General features: G+C 39.4%; 1 protein-coding gene across 1 annotated transcript in view; it reads right to left on the reverse strand.

The window, feature by feature from the left end:
- CSMD1 (CUB and Sushi multiple domains 1) overlaps positions 1-17,897 on the reverse strand; it is a 1,578,457-nt gene that overhangs the window by 860,302 nt on the left and 700,258 nt on the right. The window lies entirely within an intron of this gene.

The following is a 17,897-nucleotide window of genomic DNA, read 5'->3' on the forward strand; positions in this document are numbered from 1 at the left end:
TTCAAGAATATTATAAAATCAAATGCATTCCCTCTTGCTTCCTCCCTGGGTCCACCCTCTGTAAGTTTCACTCTGGGTTTTCTCCACTTCTGATGGCAACTGGCTATCACAGTGTCATAGGAGAGATGTCTCTCGTGGTTTTGACATTCATCAAGATCAGTAGATGTTTAAGTTTATCCAATTAAAAGGAAACGATTTTGCACTACATGAGCCTTTCATGATAGAAGTGCAGCTAGCTTTACCATTTACCTAGTTCAAAAATATATAATATAATAAAAATATAATTCTAGGACATTTTTCTTCAAAATATGCACTTAAAATATTCTTCCCACTTTCTGTCAGTTTGCTGTCTGTGTTGGGCTATTTAGAGGAAAATAGATGGTCAGTGCTGAAGTCTCTATAAGAGTCCAGAGTTAAGCCAACAAGAGAGTCTAACTGAAAAGACTTTGCATCGATCCTTCTTCTTGCCTCCAACCATAGGAATGACGTACTTGACTAACTAGAACCACCCAGGAAATCGACTTCCAAACACCCACTGGAGGTACACATGGCTTTGAAATAGGTAGGTGCCCTGGCTTGGATCCAATGACATTGGTTTCCTCTGCTTCTGTTAAAAAAGAGTGTTATTTTCACACGTGTCATATAAGTCCTAAGAAAATCATACTGGAGTTAGTGGATTTCAAGCCTCTACTGTACAGATGATTTAATTCCCAATATGATGAAGAGGATCATTAAAAATTCAATCATGAAACACCCATTTGGCCTGAAACCAGCCTAACAGAGGCCATTTGTGAGGTTTTTCCAGGCTGAATGCTGTTCAGGCAAAGTACAACTGACGGTCATCATAATTAAATATTCAACGTCTTCCTCATTAATTGATTAGATGTAATTCACAGATCACCTAGATTCTGGCTTCACTTCAAAAATCACAAACTTAAAGACATCAATAAATATTTCCTATATATTAAGAAAATTGTTTTAATTAAAATAATTGATTTGTTTCCTCACACTTGTGGCTGACCACAGCACACAGTCAGAATGTCTGCTGTGTGCTATTTAAGTTATGTTTGATCAAATAAACCCATGTCCTGCTTTATTAGTGTAGATTCATGCTTAAAACTCTAGCCGAGAAGATGTATAGCACAAGGGGAAAGCCTTATTTTATATACTAAATGGAAAAGTGCATCAGTGTGTTTAGCTTTGTTCCTGTTAATATTGTATAATATTATAGATGCACAAAATTTAAATTTTATCAAACAGAAATACAAAATCAGTATCATTAGTCCTATAATCAATTTAAGTGAACTTATCCTTTTGAAAACATAGATATTCCTAAAAGGACATAAATACATTTGCTAGGTACACAGAGACTTACATTTCTAATATCCAAACTTACCTCACTTTAGACACTGTCCTGATAAATTTTCAAAAATGGGAAGAACTCTACATGAAATTTAAAAATCACTCTGTGTTATACACCTATTATTGTTTAAGACTTTGCATTTGGTTCCTAACTTGTTCAGTTTTTGTTTGTTCTTTCACTTATTTACTCCTTCACAACCCACACTTCAACAATTACTTTCCACAATTTTAAATACTCACACTCTAATGGAAGGGGTAGAGTAGCCCCACATCAGGAACATGGAATCTCAGATGTCACCCAGACGTGCTGAGCCAGAACCTGTTGTTTCACAGTATCCCTGACTGCTCAGCATTCCCGATAGAGAAGCACTGTTGGGAGTCCAGGACTTCAGGTCACCCCCCTGGAAGATGAGCAGCTCAGCCTCCTAAATTGTCACGTCACGTTAAAGGCAGGGCATCTGGTCCCAGAAAAACATACAAACTACCAGAGCTCAGTGGACTGGCTGGTGATAGGTAGTCAGACGTGCTACAGTTCAGGGCTGCCTGACACACCATCACTAGCACCACAGAAGTTGTCTTGTTTGTTTGATTTAGCCCAATTTAATTTTGTCAGTGCTCTGATTAAGAAGGGGCTTTCTTGATAGCTCAGCGGGTAAAGAATCCTGTCTGCAATGCAGGAGACACAAAAGACACAGATTCGATTCGTACATCAGGAAGATCCTGTGTAGAGGGAAATGGCAGTCCACTCCAGTGTCCTTGCCTGAAAAATCCCATGGACAGAGGAACCTGGTGGGCTACAGTCCATGGGGTTGCAAAGAACTGGACACAGCTAAGCAACTAAGCATGACATACTTAAGAAACAAGTAAAAGCTTACCTTGAAACCTGTGAGAAAAATTCTTTGAATTCTATAGCCTTCTTGATGTTAGCAAAGATTCTTGAACCAGTTGTTTCCAAACATACCTGCCCATGAGTTAAATTATCCTCAGGAAATACACATAAACTGATTTGCAGGAGTTCATATACCCCCTTTGCAGAATTAGCAATGTATTGAGAACTAACAGTCCAAAGAAATAGTGAAGGAAATGATCTCTTTACACAGAAGAGACCCCTCAGGTAAAGATTCTGAAACATTAAACACAGAACAGCAGGCAAATTTAATACAATTAATCAAATGATGTACTGAAGTTCTAGATCATCTAGAACCCAGATTTTCTAATTTAAAGAACTAGACCTAGAAACTAAAAAGCGCAGAAATACATAGATGGAGAAAACAAGCAGGTGGTCTAAGAACCTGTGGCAGTGAATTCATTTTGATGTTGGGTTCTCTAATATAACTGTTGTTGTTTAGTTGTTAAATCCTGTCTGACTCTTTTGCAACCCCATGGACTGGCTCAGGCTCCTCTGTCATGGGGTTTCCCAGGCAAGAATACTGAAAAGAGTAGCTATTTCCTCCTCCAGGGGATTTACTGACCCAGGAAGCAAACCCACATCTCCTGCATTGCAGGCAGATTCTTCACCACTGAGCCATCAGGGAAGCGAACTTCTCTCTCATAAATCACTTCATCCATATGACTAATGAAATCTGCTTCACACCCTGACAGCAGTTCCAGGTGTCCACTGATCTCAAGCAACTTAATCTCTCTCTGGATCTAATTTTCCTCATTTGTTAAACTGAAGCAGCACCCTGGAATTTTTTTCTAATCCACCTTTCCATGTTGTGTGTACTCGTGAGAGCATCAAAACTGCTGAGATCTTATAAGACAGCCAGTATATTTTATTCATTTTTTTTAGTCCAGCAATTTTTTTTTTATTTTAATTGGAGGCTAATTACTTTACAATATCGTAGTGGTTTTGCCATACATTGACATGGAACTGCCACGGGTGTACATGTGTCCCCCAACCTGAACCCCCTCTCACCTCCCTCCCCATCCCATCCCTCTGGATCATCCCAGTGGACCAGCCCCGAGCACCCTGTCTCATGCATTGAACCTGGACTGGCGATCCATTTCACATATGATAATATACATGTTGCAATGCCATTCTCCCTATTTATCCCACCCTCGACCTCTCCCACAAAGTCCAAAAGTCTGTTCTATACATCTGTGTCTCTTTTGCTGTCTTGCATATAGGGTCATTGTTACCATCTTTCTAAATTCCATATATATGCGTTAGTATACTGTATTGGTATTTTTCTTTCTGACTTACTTCACTCTGTATAATAGGCTCCAGTTTTATCCACTTCATTAGAACTGATTCAAATGTATTCTTTTTAATGGCTGAGTAATATTCCATTGTATATATGTACCACAGCTTTCTTATCCATTCGTCCGCTGATGGACATCTAGGTTGCTTCCAGAATTGAAAGAGACATGTGTATCCCATTGTTCATCGCAGCACTGTTTATAATAGACCGCCAGTATTTTTAAAGCAGGGGTCTAAATTTCAGTGAGACGAAGATCAGTAAAGCTGGTGCAAGAAGTTTCCAAAACAAAGTTCGATGCCATAGCCATTCTTTCCAATGGAGACAATAGTCACAACACAACTAGAAATTTTAATTACCTTGGCATTATAAGAACTGTATGTGGGGACAGTCAGATACTTGGGTTGGGTTTCTCTTATAACCAGTCACTTCTAACAAGGGTTTCATGAATTTGATACCTATGAGCCTCTTCTAAAACAAAACATTTCACAAGGATCCCTGTAGTTATCAGGTTTCATTCAAATTATGATCCTAGTATATGTCATAGGATTATATATATATATATATATGTGTATATATATATATATGTGTGTATATATATATATATGTGTGTATATATATATATATATATACTTCATATATATAATGGAATATTACTTAGTCACAAAAAATAATGAAATAATGTGATTTGCAGTGACACAGATGGACCTAGACATTATCATACTAAGTGAAGTAAGTTAGACAAAGAAAAATATTGTTGTCACTTATATGTGGAATCTTAAAAAAATGAACTTATTTCCGAAACAGAAATAGACCCTCAGACACAGCAAACAACCTTATAGATACTAAAGGTGAAAGGGGGGAGGGATAAATTAGGACTCTGGGATTAACATACACACACTACTATATGTAAAATAGATAATCGACTAGGACCTACTCTATAGCATAGGGAATTATACTCAGTATTATGTAATATGCTATAAGGGAAAATAATCTGAAAAATAACGTATATATATATATATATATGTATATATAAATGCATCACTCTGATGTACACCTGAAACATGATATTGCAAATCAACTACATTTCAATAAAAAATTCTTAAAAAGTTATGATCTTTTCAATCATGTAAATGTAAAACTAGGAACTCTTATAGGTTGCATATAACTGCTGCAGCTACTGCTAAGTCGCTTCAGTCATGTCGGACTCTGTGCGACCCCATAGATGGCAGCCCACCAGGCTCCGCCATCCCTGGGATTCTCCAGGCAAGAACACTGGAGTGGGTTGCCATTTCCTTCTCCAGTGCATGAAAGGGAAAAGTGAAAGTGAAGTTGCTCAGTCGTGTCCGACTTTTAGCGACTCCGTGGACTGCAGCCCACCAGGCTCCTCCGTCTATGGGATTTTCCAGGCAAGAGTACTGGAGTGGGGTGCCATTGCCTTCTCCAATATAACTATATATATATATAAAACAAATGCACACAAAACTATATTTCCTTTCTTTCTTAAAAATAAACTTTCAATAAAAATCTTTATAAACATTAATTAATATGCTGATTTTTTACTAACAATAAATTGCTACTCAAAACTGTTCTCACACAAATCATGATCACCAATAATAATACAGTGATGATTATCATTACTACTATCAATATTTTTCACTAGGCCGTAATATTCTGATGAAGCTCTATTAAAATTACAACAAAAATCTCTTTCATATGAAGCACTGTTGATATCATGTTCCTTCCTTTGCCCAGATCTGTCATTCACACTGCAAGTTCATGTGCATCTTTTACTCATTAGCCTGAGGATATTAAAGGAGCCTGCTTATAGCTTATGGAATTGTAAAAATGATGCAAATAAGGCAGTCATGCTGATAATACAGTATATGGTCACAGAGAGTTGCATAATCATAAAATGAAAACACAAAATTAAAATCTAGTTTCAGAGAACCAGAGGCCCCCTAGGAGGTCTTCAGAGCCCATTTCGAGAACGCTCTTCTCAGCATTTAAGTGGTGCTCACAAGCAACGTCTATAGAGAAGTACAACACAATCATCCTGACCCCCAGTTGCTCACAGGGTAGCAGAGTTTTCTACCAGCTGGGACAGAACAGGGGCAGCTCTAAGTCAACCCCCTTCAAGTCACCCAGCCACCAGGCTATAAACATGGAAAAAGACTACTGTATATTGAAGATGTGTGTGTGTTCAATTGCTCAGTCATGTCTGACTCTTTTGTGACCCCATGGACTATAACTCACCAGGCTTCTCTGTCTATAGGATTTCCCAGGCAAGAATACTGCAGTGGGTAGCCCTTTCCTTCTCCAAGGGATCTTCCTGACCTGGGGATTGAACCTGCATCTCCTGCATTGAAAGTGGACTTTTTACTACTGAGTCACCTGGGAAGCCCTGTATATTGAAGACAGTTCAGTTAAAAAAGCCACAGAGGCATGAGAACAAATGATAATCCATCTCTTAAGAAACAGAAGTACAAAAACAATCAGATGTTATTTCATGCACATAAATTAAATATCTAATATGTGCCAAAGTCTGTTATTTACAATAAGATGTGCCAATAATCAAATATCAACATGATGAGTTAAAATATATGGCATGCCTAATTTGGGACCTAATTTTAATAATAACGCCTTAGTTTAGCATTAACTGTATTAAGCATAATGTTCCAGAGAGTATTTCTGGGTCTGTGATGCCTCTGCTGCTGCTGCTGCTAAATCTCTTTAGTCGTGTCCAACTCTGTGTGACCCCATAGATGGCAGCCCACCAGTCTCCGCCGTCCCTGGGATTCTCCAGGCAAGAACATTGGAGTGGGTTGCCATTTCCTTCTCCAATGCATGAAAGTGAAAAGTCAAAGTGAAGTTGCTCAATCGTGTCCGACTCTTTGCGACCCCATGGACTGCAGCCTACCCGGCTCCTCCATCCATGGGAGTCTCCAGGCAAGGGTACTGGAGTGGGTTGCCATTGCCTTCTCCGGTGATGTCTCTAGGTTATTGAAATAAACATAAATCTTTACTGCACTAAAATACAAAGAAATGAAATATTGCATAAACTTGAATGTTTATTAATTCAAAGCTGCATCAATACATGATTGTGAATTCACATGTGTTTTTTGGATACTTGTTGATTTGTCTCTGCTCAGAGTTCAGAATAAACAGAGTATGAAATCTTGGGCAGAACAACCTGAATCCTTTGCTGAAATCAAACCATGACATCAAAATCAAAAAGAAATCTTTCCCTGAGACAGTAACACAACATTTAAATTTAATCAATGGATCATCAAGCATTTATTTATCACTCAGGGTGGGACTGATGGACCAATACTCTGTTGAGCCCCCTCCAGGGATCCAGTGATGGAAGCCTCCCTGACTCTATTCTAGAACACCAGCCCCTGAGATTTTCACATGAAAACTCAAACAGAACCTAATATTACACCTGTCAGTACTAAAATGTGTGGATGGAAGGTGTAAATGTTGGGAAACCATAGGAAGAGAAAATGATAAAGGCCAGTAAAAGCTAGACTCATCTGAGACGGGTTAATCTTTGCTTTAAAATAAACACTGTCTATTTTATCTGATATGAGTATTGCTACTCCTGCTTTCTTTTGGTCTCTATTTGCATGAAATACCTTTTTCCAGCCCTTCACTTTGAGTCTGTATGTGTCCCTAGGTTTGAGGTGGGTAAGAAAGTTGTGGTACATATACACAATGGAATATTACTCAGCTATTAAAAAGAATGCATTTGAATCAGTTCTAATGAGGTGGATGAAAATGGAGCCCATTATACAGAGCAAAGTAAGTCAGAAAGTAAAACACCAACACAGTATATTAACACATATATATGGAAGTTAGAAAGATGGTAATGATGACCCTATATGTGAGATAGCAAAAGAGACACAGATGTAAAGAACAGTCTTTCGGACTCTATGGGAGAAGGCGAGGGTGGCATGATTTGAGAGAATAGCATTGAAACATGTATATTATCATATGTGAAATAGATTGCCAGTCCAGGTTTGATGCATGAGACAGGGTGCTCAGGGCTGGTGCACTGGGATGACCCTGAGGGATGGGATGGGGAGGAGGGGGGAGGGGGGTTCAAGATGGGGACATATGTGCACCCATGGCTGATTCATGTGAATGTATGGCAAAAACCACCACAGTATTGGAAAGTAATTATTAAAATGAAAAAAATAAGTTAAAAAATTAAGAAAGCAGTCAAGGTCAGCCATACAATCACCTAAATAGCAATAATAAATGCATCAACTATTAATTAAAAAATTAAATAAAATAAATACTCTCTGGCACATTACAAAAAACTGAGGTCATGGCATTCAGTCCCATTATTTCACAGCAAATATATGGGGGAAAATGGAAGCAGTGAGAGATTTTATTTTGGGGCACCACAAGCACCATGGATGGTGACTACAGCCGTGAAGTTCAGACTCCTGCTCCTTGGAAGGAGAGTTATGACAAACCTAGGCAAACCTAGTAATAGAGACATCACTTTGCCGACAAGGTCCATATTGTCAAAGCTATGGTTTTTCTTGTAGTCATGGATGGATGTGAGAGTTGGACCATAAAGAAGGCTAAGCACTGAAGAACTGATGCTTTTGAACTGTGGTCTTGGAGAAGACTCTCGAGAGTCCTTAGACACCAAGGAGATCACACTGGTCAATTCTAAAGTAAATCAATCCTGAATATACATTGGAAGGACTGATGTTGAAGCTGTAGCTCCAATACTCTGGCCACCTGATGCTATGAACCAATTCAGTGGAAAAGACCCTGATGCTGGGAAAGATTGAGGGCAGGAGAAGGAGGCTACAGAGGATGGTGTGGTTGGATGGCATCACCAACTCAATGGACATGAGTTTGAACAAACTCTAGGAGATAGTGAAGGATAGGGAAACTTGGTGTGCTGCAGTCCATGGGGTTGCAAAGTCTGACCCGACTTAGCAACTGAACAACAACAATAACAGACACATTATTATACATTGGGGATATAAAGATTCCCACCCCATGAAAGGTTTACAGTGCAGGGTGGGAATCAGGTAAACAACCAGCAGAGGCTATACTGGAGCTTCATGAGAGTTGGGCTGAGAGGCAGCCTGGAGGGGAACCTGATGATGGAGATCTAAGGGCAAACTTTTCGGGAGAGGGGAGTTTCAGGGCCATCAGGAGGTGGGTAACTGTTGTTAATATAATTCTCATTATTGTTGTTATTTTCTTAATAAGAAGAACTTTAAGAACCACTTTGGGGGAAAAAGATAAATTCTAACCCAGAGTTCAAGCTTAAAGTGCATACACGTTTATGGAGAATTGTGAATATGCTGAGAATTACATCAATACATCTTCCCCATGCAGATGCAGCAAGATGGTTACTCATTTCTTGCCCAATAACATTTTTATTTCAAAAGTTAAGCAATGTTCTTTTCCAGTATCAGTAAGATTTCTTTGACATTTCCCCTTCTTTGCTGCATTGGTAACATCGCTCAGTCATGTCTGACTCTTTGTGACCCCATGGACTGTAGCCCGCCAGGCTCCTCTGTTCATGGAATTCTCCAGGCAAGAATACTGCAGTGGGTTGCCATTTCCTTTCCCAGGGTATCTTCCCGACCCAGGGATTGAACCCAGGTCTCTTGCATTACAGGCGGATTCTTTACTGTCTGAGCCACTAGAGAAGCCAGGAAACATCGTTAACATCGTATATTACTTCAAATCCCTCATCAGCTTCGACGAACCTTCATTTTTCTCAAAATTTCTTGATTGCAAGTGAGGATGGAAATCTTTCACCAATGGTGAAGTCCTTCACCATTTCTAGAGTCTGTGTTTGATCTCATTCTGAAAACTTTAAATTGTTTTTCACTAGCAACATCTCGTAATGCATTGTCAATCTAAATCAAGAAAACCAACCTTTGGAAAACGTACAGAATCTTGTCGGTTGTATTCACTCATCCAATGTGGTGAGTTTTCAGTGAGCACTGGGGCAGATCCTTTGATAATTTCATGTAAACAACTGAAATAAAACAGTATCTGACGTCTCTCATTTAGGTAAGCAGAATGTGATGGCATTCAATGAATTTATTGGATTCTGAAAGGACAAAGAATTGAACAACTAACTGTCCTTGCCAAGGCTTGAAGATCTAGGATGTGGACAAGCCAACATCTTATCTGGCATCATATTGTGCTATACCATGCTCTCCAGATGTCCCCAAGTACTCCTTGTCCTAATATTCCTATGGCTTTCTTCTGCTCTTACTGGCTGGTTTTTCCATTAGATTGTTTTAGATGTCCTGTGATGATCTGTGACTATAAGCAATGGAACAGTGCATGCATTTCAAAGCCTCGTGTTGATTTTGAGTGGCTGTTTCTCCATTCTGTAGCTCTGTCACCTCTCACTGTGTTGCCTTTATTATATTGTGTGCTTCTTCTCTCCCAATGATTGGTACAAGTTATAGGATTGTCACACTCCTGTCTCTTTTTGTCCTAAAACCAGCCTGAGCTCATTGTTAAAATGTTAGTGTGACAGAAGTTATAGAGCAACCTTCAATGACTGTAGCAGTATTGTTTGTTGTAGTTTTAGTCACTAAGTTGTGTCCAACTTCTCTGCGACCCAATGAACTGTAGTTCCTCAGGCTCCTTTGTCCATGGAATTTCCCAGGCAAGAATACTAGAGTGGGTTGCCATTTCCTTCTCCAGGGGATCTTCCCAAACCAGGGATCAAACATGTGTCTCCTACATTGGCAGAAGGATTCTTTATCATTGAGCCACCTGGGAAGCCCTATAGCAGTATTACTATTAATCAGTACTTACAGTTTTATTGTCTTTTCCAGGAAATTGTCAACCTCTTTGATTCCAGGGTTCAAAGTGGCTCTTTCTAGGGTCCACCAGTTAACTCACACCTCCCTCTCTGACCTTACTATCAATTTCTGTTACTCAAACCACTACCCAGGAAGGAGGTTCAGGGTTGAATCTTGGCTTTCCTATTTGCAAAAATGCATAATCAAATTATTCAGTCTCTCTAAGGCACAATTTTCCTATCAAACTATCCACTTTGCAAGATTCTATGCATCTTAAATTACATAATGCCTGGCCCATCTTGGATAGTGAATACATAGTAGCCATATCCAGTCTTCCTCCAACCACCCTTGTGCTGATCAATCTTGCCTCAATCTACTGTACCTGGGTTTTCCACCAGAGCTGGAAGCCGGCCCTGAATGATGGTAGATTTTCAGCATGTGCACATTAACCTTATTCTCACTAGACTTGCAATGAACATGGTTTTGTCTTTACCAGCATGGCATCTCACTCACTGCCTGGGTTTGGTCATTGCCAACCGTCAGTGCTGCTGCTGCTGGTCTGCTTAACTGGGCTGAGGGCTTCTTACAGGAGTTTTGGGGACAACCGTGTGAACTCCCCACGCCGTTCAGAGGTTGCACCCCGGGACGTCTGCTTATCATCAGTCTGACTCGGGGCCTCTGGTCCTCTGAGAGTCACTCCCAGGCCCCCGTTACAGCTGGTCAGAAACAGATTTCCTGCTTTGTTCAGCCTCATGTTTTTGAAATATTCAAGATAAAAATAACCTGTCAAGTTCAGAAATGACCACTCAAGCAATAGGGTTTACCAAAATGATCATTACATAATTATTATACCATTATTATAAGCTGTCCCAGGACATAGTATTCCAATTAGTAAGATATTACCATGTAAATCACATACTATATTATCAAGAAACCCTTAAATGATGTTATTGTTATCAGAGAAGTATGCTTTTTATATCCAGATTCACTATTTGCTGGTGTTTTATCCTGTTTCTGACTTTCAGCTTTATTATTACTTCAAATTTACCTGCAATGCAGGAGACCCAGGTTTGATTCCTGGGTCAGGAAGATCCCCTGGAGAAGGAAATAGCAACCCGCTCTAGTATTCTTGCCTGGAGAATTCCATGGACAGAGGAGCCTGGCAAGTTACAGTCCATGGGGTCACAACAAGTCAGACATGACTGAGTGACTAACATACACACACACACACACATTTCTCAACAGAGTTAAGTCTCCCATCAAAGCACCGAGTGTGTACCAGGAGCTGAATTTTGATGTAGATCTGCATCATCTTTCCTTCCCAAAGAGATTCCAACTTTTGGGCAGGGACTCCCCTCCATTACAGCACAGTGTCATCAAATTCAGTTCTAGTAAAACAAGAGATGTGGTGTGGAGACCTGCTAATTTTTTGTTATTACAATGGGCATACGTTATTGCCTTTCAAACTTGAAAGTGTCTAAAAATGTCCCATGACTTAATTAAAACGCAGATTTTGTTGGGCCTGATTCAGCAATTATAAGAAGCTGGCTGGTGTTGCTAACACTGCCTCTATGAACCACGCTTGGGAGAACTAGGACTTAAATCATCTCAAAATACGTTTTTAACGCTTGACCTTTTACATCAATGAAAAAAGTAGCCAGTTGCATATATAGAATATTCTTAAACTACTGTTTGTATTGGAGACTGACTTCCTTTGCATTTGCTTTTCCACGAGCCTCTATCCTCCTAAATCTCTGTGAGGGAGCCAGAGCCACTTCCTTGATATTTTGTAAGAGATTAAGAAAGAGTCCTTCTATTTAAATAATCATTAATAATAGGTAAGCATATCACCAGTATTTTCATATGGACAACCCAGCTTTATCCTTCTCCATAACATGTATTTTTTTCACTCACAGGAATGCATATATATATATATATATATATATATGCATGTATATATGTATATACATGCATATATATATATATATATATAATCAGTTTGCTCTACATCAGAAACCAACACAACGTTGTAATCCAACTATATTTGTTAGTTGAAGTATAGCTGGTTTACAATGCTGTGTTAGCTTCTGATGTTGAGCAAAGTGATTATATCTATATATATAATTATGATTATATTATATATAGAGTCATTTTCAGAAATGTGTATTTGGGTTGTACTTTTTTACACACAATGAGGGGAATATGTCCACTCCAGACAGAAGACTAGGAACATCTGACTATCTGAGTTTAAATCCAAAATAACAAATAGTGTTGATGACCTGGCAAAAGGTCTCCAGAGATTTTCAGTTTAACTGTAAGCAGAGGTGAGGCTTCACTAAGCAGAAGTTACTTCAAATTGCTGCTGCAGGACAGGATGCCCATCAGAGGCTAAGAGGACACCTGTGCCTCCCCTAAACAAGACACACCGCATCTGCAGTCCAGGGATGTCAGCGCCCAGCCTTCTTCAGTCTTCCAGGGAGGACTTGTTAACACAGAGCAAGAACCCCAAACCCCGGACACTCCGATTCAGTCCAGCCAAGAATGAGAGTTTCCAGTAGGCTCCCAGGTGGTCTCAGGCTGCTGGAGGGGGGACCACACCTGGAGAATCTGACTCAGTGATGCCCGTATCATCCACACGCATGTGCACATGGATAGTATGTCCAGCCACCTCACAGCTGGATTGGGATTGTGCAACATCCTCATCCAGACCCCTTCAAGGGCCTCTCACTAGTAAATAAAGCTCAGATGTCTGGGTCTGAGCAAGTTTTTTCTCTTGACTTTGGACCAAATTTAATCACCAATCATCTTCTCTCTTACTATTGAGAGGGTAACAGGCAGGAAGGCTAGGGGTCTCCAAAAGGAGGAAATAGGCTGCAAGTATTCAACATCTTTTTCTCTCTCTTTTAGTGGCAGGAGGAGACAGACTACAAGTGTCATATTTTTTTCCCCTTCTTCATACAAATTTAAAAAGCGGTTTCTTTTAAAATTCTGTGTTGCCATGATGACACCTGGTTCACCTGAACTTAACTTTTCTCAAATCTTGAGTTAACCAATGTGTTTTTCTTATGGAAATATTTTTCTTAGGCTATGTTAATGAAATAGGTATTTACCCTAGATCTTCAAGTTGGTTCCATTTAAGACTCAGAACCAATAAGGGCTCAACAAACCAGTATGTTTTACTCATTCATTGTTCTCCTAATCTATGTTAATGAAACTATATATTTACTTGGAAACCTTCCTTTCTTCAAGATTCATGTTAATCATTTTAAGGCTGGGGGTGACTTACCTGGTGCCAACGTTATCTCAAACCCATGTTGTGGGTGAGGGGCCTGGTGCCATTCAGTTTTGAGACATTGTCTTTCTCTAATTAACAGCTTGCTGATAGGTATATAACACACTGCTAAAGGCTAGCAGGGGGACACTCTTTCTGCCCCCTTTTGATGTCTATGTCAGGAGCCTTCTCTATCTCCTTTATACTTTAACAAAACTTTATTACACAAAAGCTCTGAGCAGTCAAGCCTTGTCACTGGCCCCGGATTGAACTCCTCTCCTCCAGAGGCCAAGAATCCTGGCGTCTTTCACAGCTCAGCAATGTAGTTCCTTGTTTGCAACGGGCTGAATTACAAATATGGTTAGTGAGCCCCAAAGATGTTTTATGTTTTTTTTTCTTCTTCAAATCTGTTCCTTAAGTGGATGGTTCTGTTTGGAATGCTCTTGTCTGGTTCCCCAAACCCTGAGTGTTGAGATGCAGTGGAGAGACCTTGACCCCCTCTCTCTCTTGACGACAGTGTTAACTTCAGAGCTTCAGGAATTCCTCCCACAACCCCAGAACATCATTCTACAGGTGATGGATGTTATTCTAAATAAATGGGAAATTGTTAATTTTGTTGATTTTGCCAAAATCAACATGGCATAATATTATATCGCAACATGAATCTGCTTCAAATAAAATCAACTGTTGCTAGAAAAAAAGTATGACACAGAAATCTGGGACACATTCAAAATGCCAACACATCCCTAAGTCACCTACTGCATGGTCTAGATTCATCATGTGGAATATGTAACAAGCTTTCATGACATATGAGGTAGGCAAACTTAATACTTTATAAAGCTTGCTGTAAATTCTAGAAAGAAGCTATTGACAAATTTTATCCAATGGTGGGAATAAAAACTAAGGTTATGCTAAGTTTAAAAGGTTAAAGAAAGGGGGTTTTAGGCAAAAATATGAGATGTACCATGATCTTTGAAATTTTTTCATACAAAGTAAGTGTCCACTACCACAGGAAGCTAAATGATTTTTTTTCAGATTTGCAAAATACAATTTCAAGAGAAGAGTGGAAATAATTATTTATGTTTTATGTAAAAAAGTCAATTAACTCAGTGGCTTGTAGATTTTTCCCATCTCTGGAAATAGAAATACAACCAAGAAGGAAATATGTATATATATATATATATATAGAGAGAGAGAGAGAGAGAGAGAGAGATTTACATATACTATATATGTATACACATGTATGTATAATGGGTATGTATATTTTATATATAACATGCAAATGTCTATATAATATGTATATATGCAAATGTGTGCATGCATGCTCAGATGCTCAGTTGCTTAGCCCTATCTGGCTCTTCTGCGACCCCATGGACTGTAGCCTACCTGGTTCCTCTGTCCATAGAATTATTCAGGCAAGAATACTGGACTGATTTGCCATTTCCTTCTCCAGGAGATCTTCCTGACCCAGGGATCAAACCTGCATCTCTTGTGTTTCCTGCACTGACAGGCAGGTTCTTTAGCGCTAGTGCCACCTGGGAAGACCTTCCTGTCTCTAACCACCCTCAAATGAACCATTTATTTAAAAAAAAAAAGAATATTGTCAAGCACTAGACTTTTAAACCATTAGGAAAATTGTTTTAAGTAATATGTCATCTTCCCTGTAGGACACAGGCATTTAGAAGAATTACTTCTGAAAACTATCTTGAAATTATTAAACCAAGTTATAGTCACTGTACTGTGGCCCCTCTAAATTCAAAATTTAGAACAAAATTGCAAAGCATACAAAGTGACTGAACACAGTGATTATAGGATGAATTTAAATAATGCCTCTATGGGACTCAGGAAAATGTCACCTCCTTCAGTGGCTCAAAGCATGTGTGTACTTTAAACATTTGCATAACCAAAGGCAGCTGAGGTACAGAGATATCTGATCCTAGTTGTCTTATCACATAACCTTACACCCTGTGCCATTAAAAGTATTTGCACATTTACAGATATTTAAACTTTTCTATGTTGTATTAATGATGACATCACAGTTTCTCCCTGCCCCCCTCCCCACTTTTTCTTCTTTAGTTAATACATTAAATTGAATTTAAAATGTCATGAATTCCGGGATGTATTGTGTCAGAATCTTAGTGGGAACACATTTGAAAGTGTCTAGTCAATAAAATAAAATTGAGGTTAAAGTAGGTTTTTATTTTGATACCAGCCTTTGTGCAAAACTTGATTTTTAAATGCTATACTCCCTTAAGTAACCTAAGAGTTAACTCCAGATTTCCTCCCAAGAAATTGTACTGCCTCTTCCCTTTACCATGATAGATACCTGACATTATCAAAAGGGACAAAACACATTATCATGGCCACAGAAGAACCAGCATGTCATTAAATTGGTCCTCATTGACTAATTGGGGAACTGATTGAATGAATGCTTCAAAACTCTTTGCAACCTCAAAGGAAAGATAGTTAATTCCATAGCTACTATTGATTGACCTTTGGTTAATTAAAACAGGCAAGACGAAGGAGGGGGTGTTTCCTGGGGTCCATGGGGAAGATAAGCATCTCATGACCTCTGCAGTCTCTGCCGTCTCTTCCTTTATTGCGTTTACACTCTGGCTGGTACACAGATTGGTTAGTTAATGCATTTCCCATTCAGAACCTCTATAGAGTAAATATTTATTCCCTTATAAGCAAGATTTCAAGTATAGTTGAGTCTCAGCTTAACTTCTGAACTGTTTTCCATGTATCGGTATTTCAGTGATCTGAAAACCCATGAGCCATGATGAAGAGAACGCATCGCACTGTAATCCCATCACATCACTGAGACACATTTTAGTTTAGTTCATATTTCAGTGTGACAACTTCTTATTTTTTCCTTTAGGTATCATACCATCTGGCACACATATTGGTTAAGAAAACAGCCTAACATACACAGTGTCTATTGTGTGCAAAGCTCAGAAATTAACCCTGTTAGATTATGGTCCCTCCAAAGACAACAAGAAAGTATTATTTCATTTCTTCTGTGAAATTCTTTTTCCTATATTTTCTGTGTGGAAGACAAATACTATGTGTGTGTTGTCTCTTTGCATCCAAATGCTTGACTACTTAAATGACATAAATATCAAATGAGTATGAACATAAGTATAAACATTCTGGTTGTATTTTTTAAAGAAATTATCATTTAAAGTTTTCACTAATTCACCCCAGTGACTGAAAACCTTGAAATTGTTTCATGGAAAAGTTTTCCCCCCACTAAGCATAACAACCTACTAAAATGATGTCGATCGGAGACTTAGGATTAAGGTCCAAGAGTCTCAAACTCTGAGAGCATTTTCCTTGACTCTTTTGTTCAGAATGTTTAGGTTTCAAATGACCAAAAGCTCTCCCCACCCCGGATTAAGTAAAACTTTACAGTGTGTGGACAGGAAATACTAGGACGAGGGCCGTACTTTGGTGTTTCTTTAAGTAAGCAAGAGTTAGTCACTTCAGTTGTGACTGACTCTTCGCAACCCCATGGACTGTGGCCTGACAGTTTCCTGTGTCCGTGGACTTTTCCAGGAAAGAATAGTGGAGTGGGTTGTCATTCCCTTCTCAAGGGGATCTTCCCAACTCCAGGTGGAACCTGGGTCTCCTGCATGGCAGGCAGGTTCTTTACCATCTGAGCCACAGAGTTTTTTTATGGTTGATCAAGCAATGCTGTCCCAGCCTTGCTTCTTCAAGTTTTGGCTCAGCTTTTATTCAACATTTTCCTTCTCTCCCCCGCATGCAGCAGAAAACCTAGTACCTGCTCTCTTTCAAATAGAGCAAGAAAAAGTTCACTGTTGTCCTAAGAAAACAAACACCTGCTCTTGATTTCTTGGTGCCAATGATGGCAGTGAATGGTCTTGTTGGGGTCCTGTGCCCAGTGTCACAGTCAGGATTGTGTGATGCAGGTGTTGTCCCTCCTTAGCCTGGACCTGGGGTGCGGTCTGAAGGGACCAACTGAGAGGACTGTTCTCAAAGGAAAGTCCGAGAACTGCTGACCAGAGCATCGTCAGACACTTGCCTGTGGGGAGAGGGGTGTGTGAGCACGTTCTCCTCCAAAGGGAAAACCAGATGCCCCCCTGCAGATGAATCCAGAGTGAAGTAAACTGTTCAATAAGATGGTCTTTGGGTCGCAACAAATAAGAATCATAGGTACAGGTGGAGTTTGAAAGCCTTTGTTGTTCAGTTGCTCAGTCATGTCCGACTCTTTCCAGCCCCATAGACTGCAGCACG

The sequence above is a fragment of the Giraffa tippelskirchi genome, chromosome 8 (genome assembly GCF_054371585.1).
Source record: "Giraffa tippelskirchi isolate mGirTip1 chromosome 8, T2T-mGirTip1v1.2.pri, whole genome shotgun sequence".
In the NCBI taxonomy this organism is placed as follows: domain Eukaryota; kingdom Metazoa; phylum Chordata; class Mammalia; order Artiodactyla; family Giraffidae; genus Giraffa; species Giraffa tippelskirchi.